The 8,222-nt window shown below is 42.9% G+C and overlaps 1 non-coding gene across 1 annotated transcript; it reads right to left on the reverse strand.

Annotated features, from left to right (window-relative positions):
• Nucleotides 1-3,314: 3,314 nt before the first annotated feature.
• LOC118010559 lies at nt 3,315-3,417 on the reverse strand. The gene has a single exon (XR_004679229.1). It is a non-coding gene; the product is annotated as a U6 spliceosomal RNA (small nuclear RNA).
• Nucleotides 3,418-8,222: the final 4,805 nt, after the last annotated feature.

Here is an 8,222-nt window from a genome sequence, read left to right on the forward strand (position 1 = left end):
CTCAAATGCCTATTTGGGGTACAGATATGAATATGGTGGGGGAGAGCAAATGTAGGCATAGAGGGCACGTTCTTAAGAAGGTAGATCCTAGGGCACCTGGGTGGCTCAATTGGTTAAGCGTCTGCCTTAGGCTCAAGTCATGATCCCTGAGTCCCAGGATGGAGTCCCATATCGGGCTCCTTGCTCAGCAGGAAGTCTGCTTCTCCCTCTGACCCTCCCCCATCTTGTGCTCACTCTCTCTCTCTCTCAAATAAATAAATAAAATCTTAAAAAAAAAAAAAAAAGGTAGATCCTAGGGAGGTGTCACTCAGGCCAGTTAATTGGCAGCAGGAAAACATTTCAGATCAAATGCAGGCTGTTTCATAGTTTGCTTGGAGGACAGAGAATCTCATTAACTGAGTGTCTGTCATGTGTAGGCCCACCTTACATTCCCTCATCTAGTCTTCCTAAACACCCTTTGGCAGAGGTATTGTTACGCCCATTTTACAGATAGGAAAACTGAAACTCAGGGCAGTTCAGTAAATTGCCTAAGGTCACTCCATGAGTACATGACAGAATCAGAGTAGAAACCGAAAACATGGTCTGACAACTCCAACGGCTTCCTTCAAGACTGGGAAAATAACATGGGCGTTTTCTTCCATTGTGTTGTCTCATCCCTTCAGAGCAAGAAGCATTCACTTTCCAAATGCTTAATACCCAAGCTTTCCATCGCACTTGGCCTGATGAGCTCTCCCAATTACCCAGTGACTGTCAGAAACAACAACCGTTTGGGGTTTGGACCATGACCCGTGACACACTCTCTACCCTGTGCTCAGAATCTTGTCCTCTCATTAGAATTAAGAGAGGTCCTAGGAAATCAACCATCTTGTCTGGTGTTCACCTCAAGGCCGGGGAATTGCCTCAACCTCTCTCAAATTCAAGGTTCCCTAAGCAGAGAGTCCCAATCTTTTCCACTGGAGGCCTCTTCCAGTGTTTTCTGCTCTTAAAAAAAAAGACTTTCCTTCTAATGCAGATCTAAAATGCCTGCATTTCTTTTTTAAAGATTTCATTTATTTGACAGAGAGAGACACAGCAAGAGAGGGAACACAAGCAGGGGGAGTGGGAGAGGGAGAAGCAGGCTTCCCGCGGAGCAGGGAGCCCAATGTGGGGCTCGATCCCAGGACCCCGGGATCACAACCCGAGCCGAAGGCAGACACTTAACGACTGAGCCACCCAGGCACCCCTAAAATGCCTGCAGTTTTAATTAAATCTATTACTGTACTTCTGTCTCCTAAAAAAAATTAAGAAAAATGACCCAGTTCATCCCCACAAAAATCGTATTATATATTTCAAGATAGTAATTATCCCTTCGGCTCCTCTCGACCTCCTCCACCTTCCATGATTAGTTTTTTGGCATTCTTTGGGAATGACAATCCTGATCATAATCCTACCTGTCCTCATCTTTAGACATTCCTTCTTTATAAGGACCAGACTGACAATCATTATACCACTTCTTAAGAGATACGTCTCTGAACTTTATCATGTGAAGCAATAAAAAGCAAGAGATTTGGAGTCAAGTATTCTAGATTTAAGCTTAGAAATTATTATTTCATTCATTATTATTATTATGTACTATATTTACATTGTCAGACATAACCATTACAAACTACTTTCTCCCTTCTTTTTTTTTCAAAGGATTTATTTATTTGAGAGAGAGAGAGAGCATGTGCAAGCAGGGGGATGGGCAGAGGGAGAGGGAGAGAGAGAATCTCAAGCAGACTCCTCACTAAGTGTGGAGCCCGATGCAGGGCTCGATCTCACGACCCATGAGATCATGACCTGAGCTGGAATCAAGAGTCAGATGGTTAACCAACTGAGCCAACCAGGCACCCCTACTTTCTCCCTTGTTACCACAATTTTAGTCTTAGATCATTTTTTAAATTGGTTTTCTGAAGCTTATTGTCTGGTAGATTTTTCAGAAAAGGCTCATGGGAATAATATTTCCTGAATCCTTGTAGATTCACAAAAGTTTGCCTAAAGCTTCTATATTGAAAGGTCACCAAAAAGACTCCCCCATACCACCACCAAACTTCCCGATCCTCATGCAATCCTTGGGGGGGGGTGATGCACCACTCCCCATCCCCTGGATCTTCTCCAATCTCTGCTTCCTTGGTTCCTTTATTCCTTGGTCCTGCCCCAGCATCTCAGGCTGAAACCACTCAGATGTGTCCTTCAGTTTCCTCTTTCCAACCTGTGCCTTAAATATGGATGTTCCCAGGATCTCCTTTTAAGTTTGCTCATTCTTGTGGCTTCCGCTCATCCTTTCTGGGACGAAGACTGCTATACACGTGTCTGTGTCTGGCCTTCATCTTGCCCAGCCCAGTCCAGCACTTCTAAGGGCCCAGCACCCCATACCCTGCAGAATGTGCAGGGCAACTCACACACAGGCCACCCCAGCACTAAACGTCTCACCTCATCTGTAGGTCACATGTCCCTTCTCTCCCTACTCTTCTTCCTACTGTGCCTTCATCTAACCTGAACCATAGCCTTGATCTTCAGATACAATCATCTCACTCCGTTAGTAACTGTGAAGCCTTTGCTCAAATGCTCCCTTCTCTGTGAGGCTCCCCTGTCCGCCCTATTTTAAATTTCTCTCACACCCCTGCCGGCATTCTCAATGCCCCTGACCTTGCCCTACTTTTTCTTTTTTCCATAATACTTACCAACTTCAGACGCACTAACCGATTAACCCATTTGTCTCGCGCCTTGCTTGTTGTCTGTCTTCTTGTTTGAATTAAAGCTCCGAAAGGCCAGGAATTTTTGTCTGGTTTGTTGGCTGGTGTGTCCCCAGCACTTAGAACGGTGTCAGGCACACAGCGAGCCCTCGACAATTAGCTGTTGTATGAAGAAGCCAATAAAGTAAGAACAGAAGAGCAACTCATAAGGCATATGGGACTTAGAAAGAGAAAAGAGATGAACGGCACAATGAGGCCAGAGCACAGGGTTCAAAATTCTACCCATGCATGATGTAATGGGCTCTAATGTAGGGCATTGCTGGTGGTTATACAAAAGGGAATTACGATCAGAAGACCCAAGCAAGGCCCCACCCAATATGATAGATGAATAATTTCAGATCAGAAATCCTATGCGATATTATATTAGGACCTGAAATCGGTGTGCTTGGTTAAGTCTCAGATGACTGCTGACCACAAAATGGAGGACTTCCCAACAACTGCTCACTTCATCTTGGGTGAGAGTTTCAGGGTTTATTAATCAATGCGTTCTCTTTTCTTTCTTTTTTTTTTTTTTTTTTTTGGTGAAGAAAAGCTTCATCTAAAAATATGGAACGCTTAGCGAATTTGTGTGTCGTCCTTGTGCAGGGACCATACTGATCTTCTCTGGATCGTTCCAATTTTAGTACATGTGCTGCCTAAACACTGTGTTTTTTATTTTCTCTATTTTCTGATGCTTTGACATCTTGGGGCATTGAGTCTTTGGGGAGGGACTGCCTTTCCTAGAGTTAGCTAATTCCTAGAGAGAGCAAACAACTTGCTGCAAACCAACCAATCCTGAGTCTGTACCCACCATCCCCTTCCTTTTAACAGGCTCCTTGCCGTCCAGGACACTATACCTCTGCCCTAAATTACCCTAAATCACCCCAGAGTCAGGTATCAGACAACTAGGGATCACCGTTATAGCCCAGAGCCTGCCCAAACTATTCAAACTATTCAATCCTAAGTCCCCTCTGTTTGCCTACCCCCCCCCCCCCCCCCCCCCCCGTTCCTTCCTGTGAAAACCACAATAAAAGCTCTGGCCCACGTCTCCGCCTCACTTCTGCCTCTTGACTGACCCTGGTAATTCTGCATGTGGCCTTGCGTGGCTTGGAGTTCCTCTTGATTCTAGAGATCTGTAGGTAAGAAGGTAAGTAGGTAAGGGAAGGGCAGATGGCAAGGGAGAAGCAAACTCCCCACTGAGCAGGGAGCCCGATGTGGGGCTCGATCCCAGGACCCTGGGATCATGACCTGAGCTGAAGGCAGACGCTTAACCGACTGAGCCACCAGGGTGGCTCATCCCCTGGGATGTATTTTTTAAAAGGTTTTATTTTTAAGTAATCTCTCTACCAACACAGGGCTTGAACTCAGAACCCTGAGATCAAGAGTCACACACTCTACCGACTGAGCCAGTGAGGCGCCCCTATTTGGGGTGTATTATAAACCTCAATGCAAAACGTAGAATTGTAAGGCTTCCAGAAGACATAAGAGGAGATTTTCATGACTTCGGGGCAGGCAAATTTCACACACAGGACACAAAAAGCCTGAACAAGTTTTTGATGATTTAGGTTATTTATTTAAATAGGTTATTTATTCTGTCATATGCCCTGAGTTGGTAAAGTGTATATGATACACTTGCCAAGCTGATATTTAGAATTTGCTATTTGATACAGCCCCTCTCATTTTTGAAACTCCTAAATCTTTTGTAAGTTTTTATTTAAATTCCAGTTAACATACAGTGTAATATTAGTTTCAGGTGTACAATAGAGTGATTCAACACTTCCATACATCATCCAGTGCTCATCACGACAAGTGCCGTCCTTAATCCCCATCATCTCTTTCATCCATCCCTCCACTACCTCCCTTGTGGTAACCATCAGTTTGTTCTTTATAGTTAAGAGTCCATTTCTTGGCTTGTCTCTCTCTCTTTTTTTCCCCTTTGCTCATTTATTTTGTTTCTTAAATTCCACATATGAGTGAAATCATATGGTATCTATCTTTCTCTGACTGACTTATTTCTCTTGGCATAATACTCTTTAGCTCCATCCATGTCGTTGTAAATGGCAAGATTTCATTCTTTTTTATGGCTGAGTGATATTCCATTGTATATTTACACACCACATCTTCTTTATTCATTCACCAATCCCTGGTCACTTGAGCCCCTTGCATAATTTGGTGACTATAAACAATGCTGCAGTAAACACTGGGGTGCATGTATCCCTTTGAATTAGTGTTTTTGTATCCTTTGGGTAAATACCTAGTAGTGCAGTTGCTGGGTCATAGGGTTGTTCTATAAACTTCTTGAGGAACCTCCCTGTTTTCCAGAGTGGTTGCACCAGTTTGCATTCCCACCAACAGTGCAAGAGGGCTCCCCTTTCTCCACATCCTCACCAACACCTGTGGTTTTTTTTGTGCTGTTGATTTTAGCCATTCTGACACGTGTGAGCTGATATCTCATTGTGGTTTTGATTTGCATTTCCCTGATGAGGAGTGATGTTGAGCATCTTCTCATGTATCTATCTGTTGGCCGTCTGGATATCTTCTTTGGAAAAAATGTCTGCTCATGTATTCTGCCCCTTTTTTAACTGGACTATTCATTTTTTGGGTGTTGAGTTTTATAAGTTCTTTATAGATTTTGGATACTAACCCTTTATCAGATATGTCCTTTGCAAATATCTTCTCCCATTCTGTAGGTTGCCTTTTAGTTTTGTTGATTGTTTCCTTCATTGTGCAAAAGCTTTTTATCTTGTTGCAGTCTCAATAGTTTATTTTGCTTTTATTTCCCTTGCCTTAGAGGACATATCTAGAAAGAGGTTGCTACAGCTGATGTCAAAGAAGTTACCGCCTGTGTTTTCCTCTAGGATTTTTATGGTTTCAGGTCTCATATTTAGGTCTTTGATCCATTTTGAATTTATTTTTGTGTAAGGTGTAAGAAATTGGTCCTGTTTCATTCTTTTGCATGTTGCTGTCCAGTTTTCCCAACACCATTTGTTGAAGAGACATTCTTTTTCCCACTGGATATTCTTTCCTGTTTTGCTGAAGATTAATTGGCCATATAACTGTAGGTTCATTTCTGGGTTTTCTATTCTGTTCTATTGATTTATGTGTCTATTTCTGTGACAGTACCATAGTGTTTTGATGACTACAGCTTTGTAATATAACTTAAAGTTTGTAATTGTGATACCTCCCGCTTTGCTTTTCTTTGAAAATCCTAAATCTTAAAAAGTTCATCCTTATTAACATCACTAGTAATGTATCTTAATGGATCCTGAATCAGAGGAAAAAATATTGTTACAAAGGACATCATTGGGACACTTGCTGAAATTTGAATATGGAGTATATAATTTTACTCTGGTTATGCAAGACAGTGTCCTTATTCTTTGGAACCCCATGATGAAATATTTAGGAATATATGGATATTATAATGCCATTTACTCTCAGAAAGTTCAGGAAAATATCAACACATATATGAGTGAAAGAGAAATAAATGAAATGTGGCAAAATATTAACAACTGAAGAATCTAGGTAAACAGCGTCTGAACAATGTACTTTTCTTGCAATGCTTCTGTAAGTTAGAATCTTTTATTTTAATTTTAAAAACTAAAAAAATTTCTTGCTGCAGTCTAATTGAAATCTATCTTCCAACAATTTCCATCCCTTTGGTTCTAATTTTGCTCCTTACATGATCTTTCTGGATAAATTGATTTTTTTTCCCACTGTAATAGGATTTCGGTGTATTAGAATAATGGTATCGTGACTCTCCCAAATTTGTTTTCACCTGATGATCTGGATGGGAACTTTAGCTCCCTCCTGACTTTCACGTCTCCCTGATCCTCAGTCTTCCTGTACTCAAGGTGGGCGCACACACACACACACACACACACCCATCAGCACCACGTGTATAAATACTAAGTGTGATGTCTTATTTTGGAAACCCCTATCAGCTCCCATGGGTGTGGAACCATCCGTGTGAATGGGCAAGGAGTTATTTTCTTCTCTACATAGAAAACTTCAACCATGTCTAGGGCTTCTCAGGGCGACCGTGACACAGCCTGTCATCCACTCCACTGGCAGAGAAAAACTGCATAGCAAAACATTGTCCCTTGTGGTGGCACTATGGGACAAATAGAGCCTTCGGAACTCACATCATGTGGAAAAGAGAAGAACTAAGACATAAAAGCCTGCTTTAGAAAGGTTGCTCCGGGGTGATGTGTTTTTCCCCACTCCTCTTTTCAGAGCCAGAAAAAAAAAAAAAAAAAAAAAAGAATGATGGTAGGTTTCACCAGCCCTTTCTTAAGTGAATGAAAGAGAGTTTCCTGAAGAAAACTGTCACACGAAATGAATGGCTCCATCACCCAATCTAGGGACACAATCGGACCTTAGGAACCGAGATCACCACAAGCTCTGGTCGATGCACAAAGACACTTCACATTTAAAGTGCTGACTGATGGTGCTCCCTGGATGGCATGAGATCTGCCTAGAATAGTCTGGCACATTCAACATTGCCAAGACCTTGCTGTGGCAGTGAAAGCCCCAGAAATGTCTTGGTATCAAGATACCTCCCAAAGTGTGTGTGTGGGGGGGGGTGTTTTCAGGGCCCAACACAGGACAGAACGGTTGAACTACAGCTAGCCCCTTGAGCTCCCTTCCACTTCCTTGATTTCTGAGCCTTGAGTGCTTGTAGGCTGTGTTACGGTAGAACATTAGCACCATCTAAAGGCTACGTACCAAATGTCTTGCTAGTGTGAGTGTTCCTCACAATGCTGTTTGCTATGAGGACATCATTCTTTGGGGGACTGACGCTGTGGAAAATTCTGCCTAACCTAGAATGAAGCACTAGGCCCCTATCACATGCTATGTGGGGGTGACCGTGACATTCTTGGAGAGGTGCATGTTGTCTGTCATGCTGGCTTGTTGGAAAGAGGGGACCACGTTTATCAGAAGCTGTGTTGGCTTGCTTTCTTATGTAGGTATCTGTCATTCTTTAGCTCAGGGAAATTCACCCTGCCCCTGGCCTCTGCTGAACTTGGTATTGAATAGGAGCATTGGGTGGGTGGGGAGGATAGGCTTTGGGGGAGGTGGGTGGAGTGGCCATCCAGTAACCATTAGCCTTGGTGGGAGACATGGGAGCTCCAGTCCCATGGTGCCGTTTGCTAGGCTCGTGACCTAAACTTCTCTGAGCCTCTCATGCATAAAACAAGGTCCTTCAACTAGATCATCTCTAGGAGTCTCTCCTGTTCTACCATCAGTGTGGCCCTGGGTTCTGGGGAGGTGAGATAAGATGGCCTGGTCCCATACCTCTACTTCACATCTTTGCAGGGAGCCAAATAAAATGATCCAGGCAAGTTTCTGTTATGGAGTTCTTAAGCACAGCTGAGTTTCACCCAAATCCTTTGGATTCAAGGCCAAAGAAATTCTTTTTTTTTTAAGATTTTATCTATTTATTTGATAGAGAGAGTGAGAGAGCACAAG

The sequence above is a fragment of the Mirounga leonina genome, unplaced genomic scaffold (genome assembly GCF_011800145.1).
Source record: "Mirounga leonina isolate KUSES-001 unplaced genomic scaffold, KU_Mleo_1.0 Mir_101609, whole genome shotgun sequence".
In the NCBI taxonomy this organism is placed as follows: Eukaryota; Metazoa; Chordata; class Mammalia; order Carnivora; family Phocidae; genus Mirounga; species Mirounga leonina.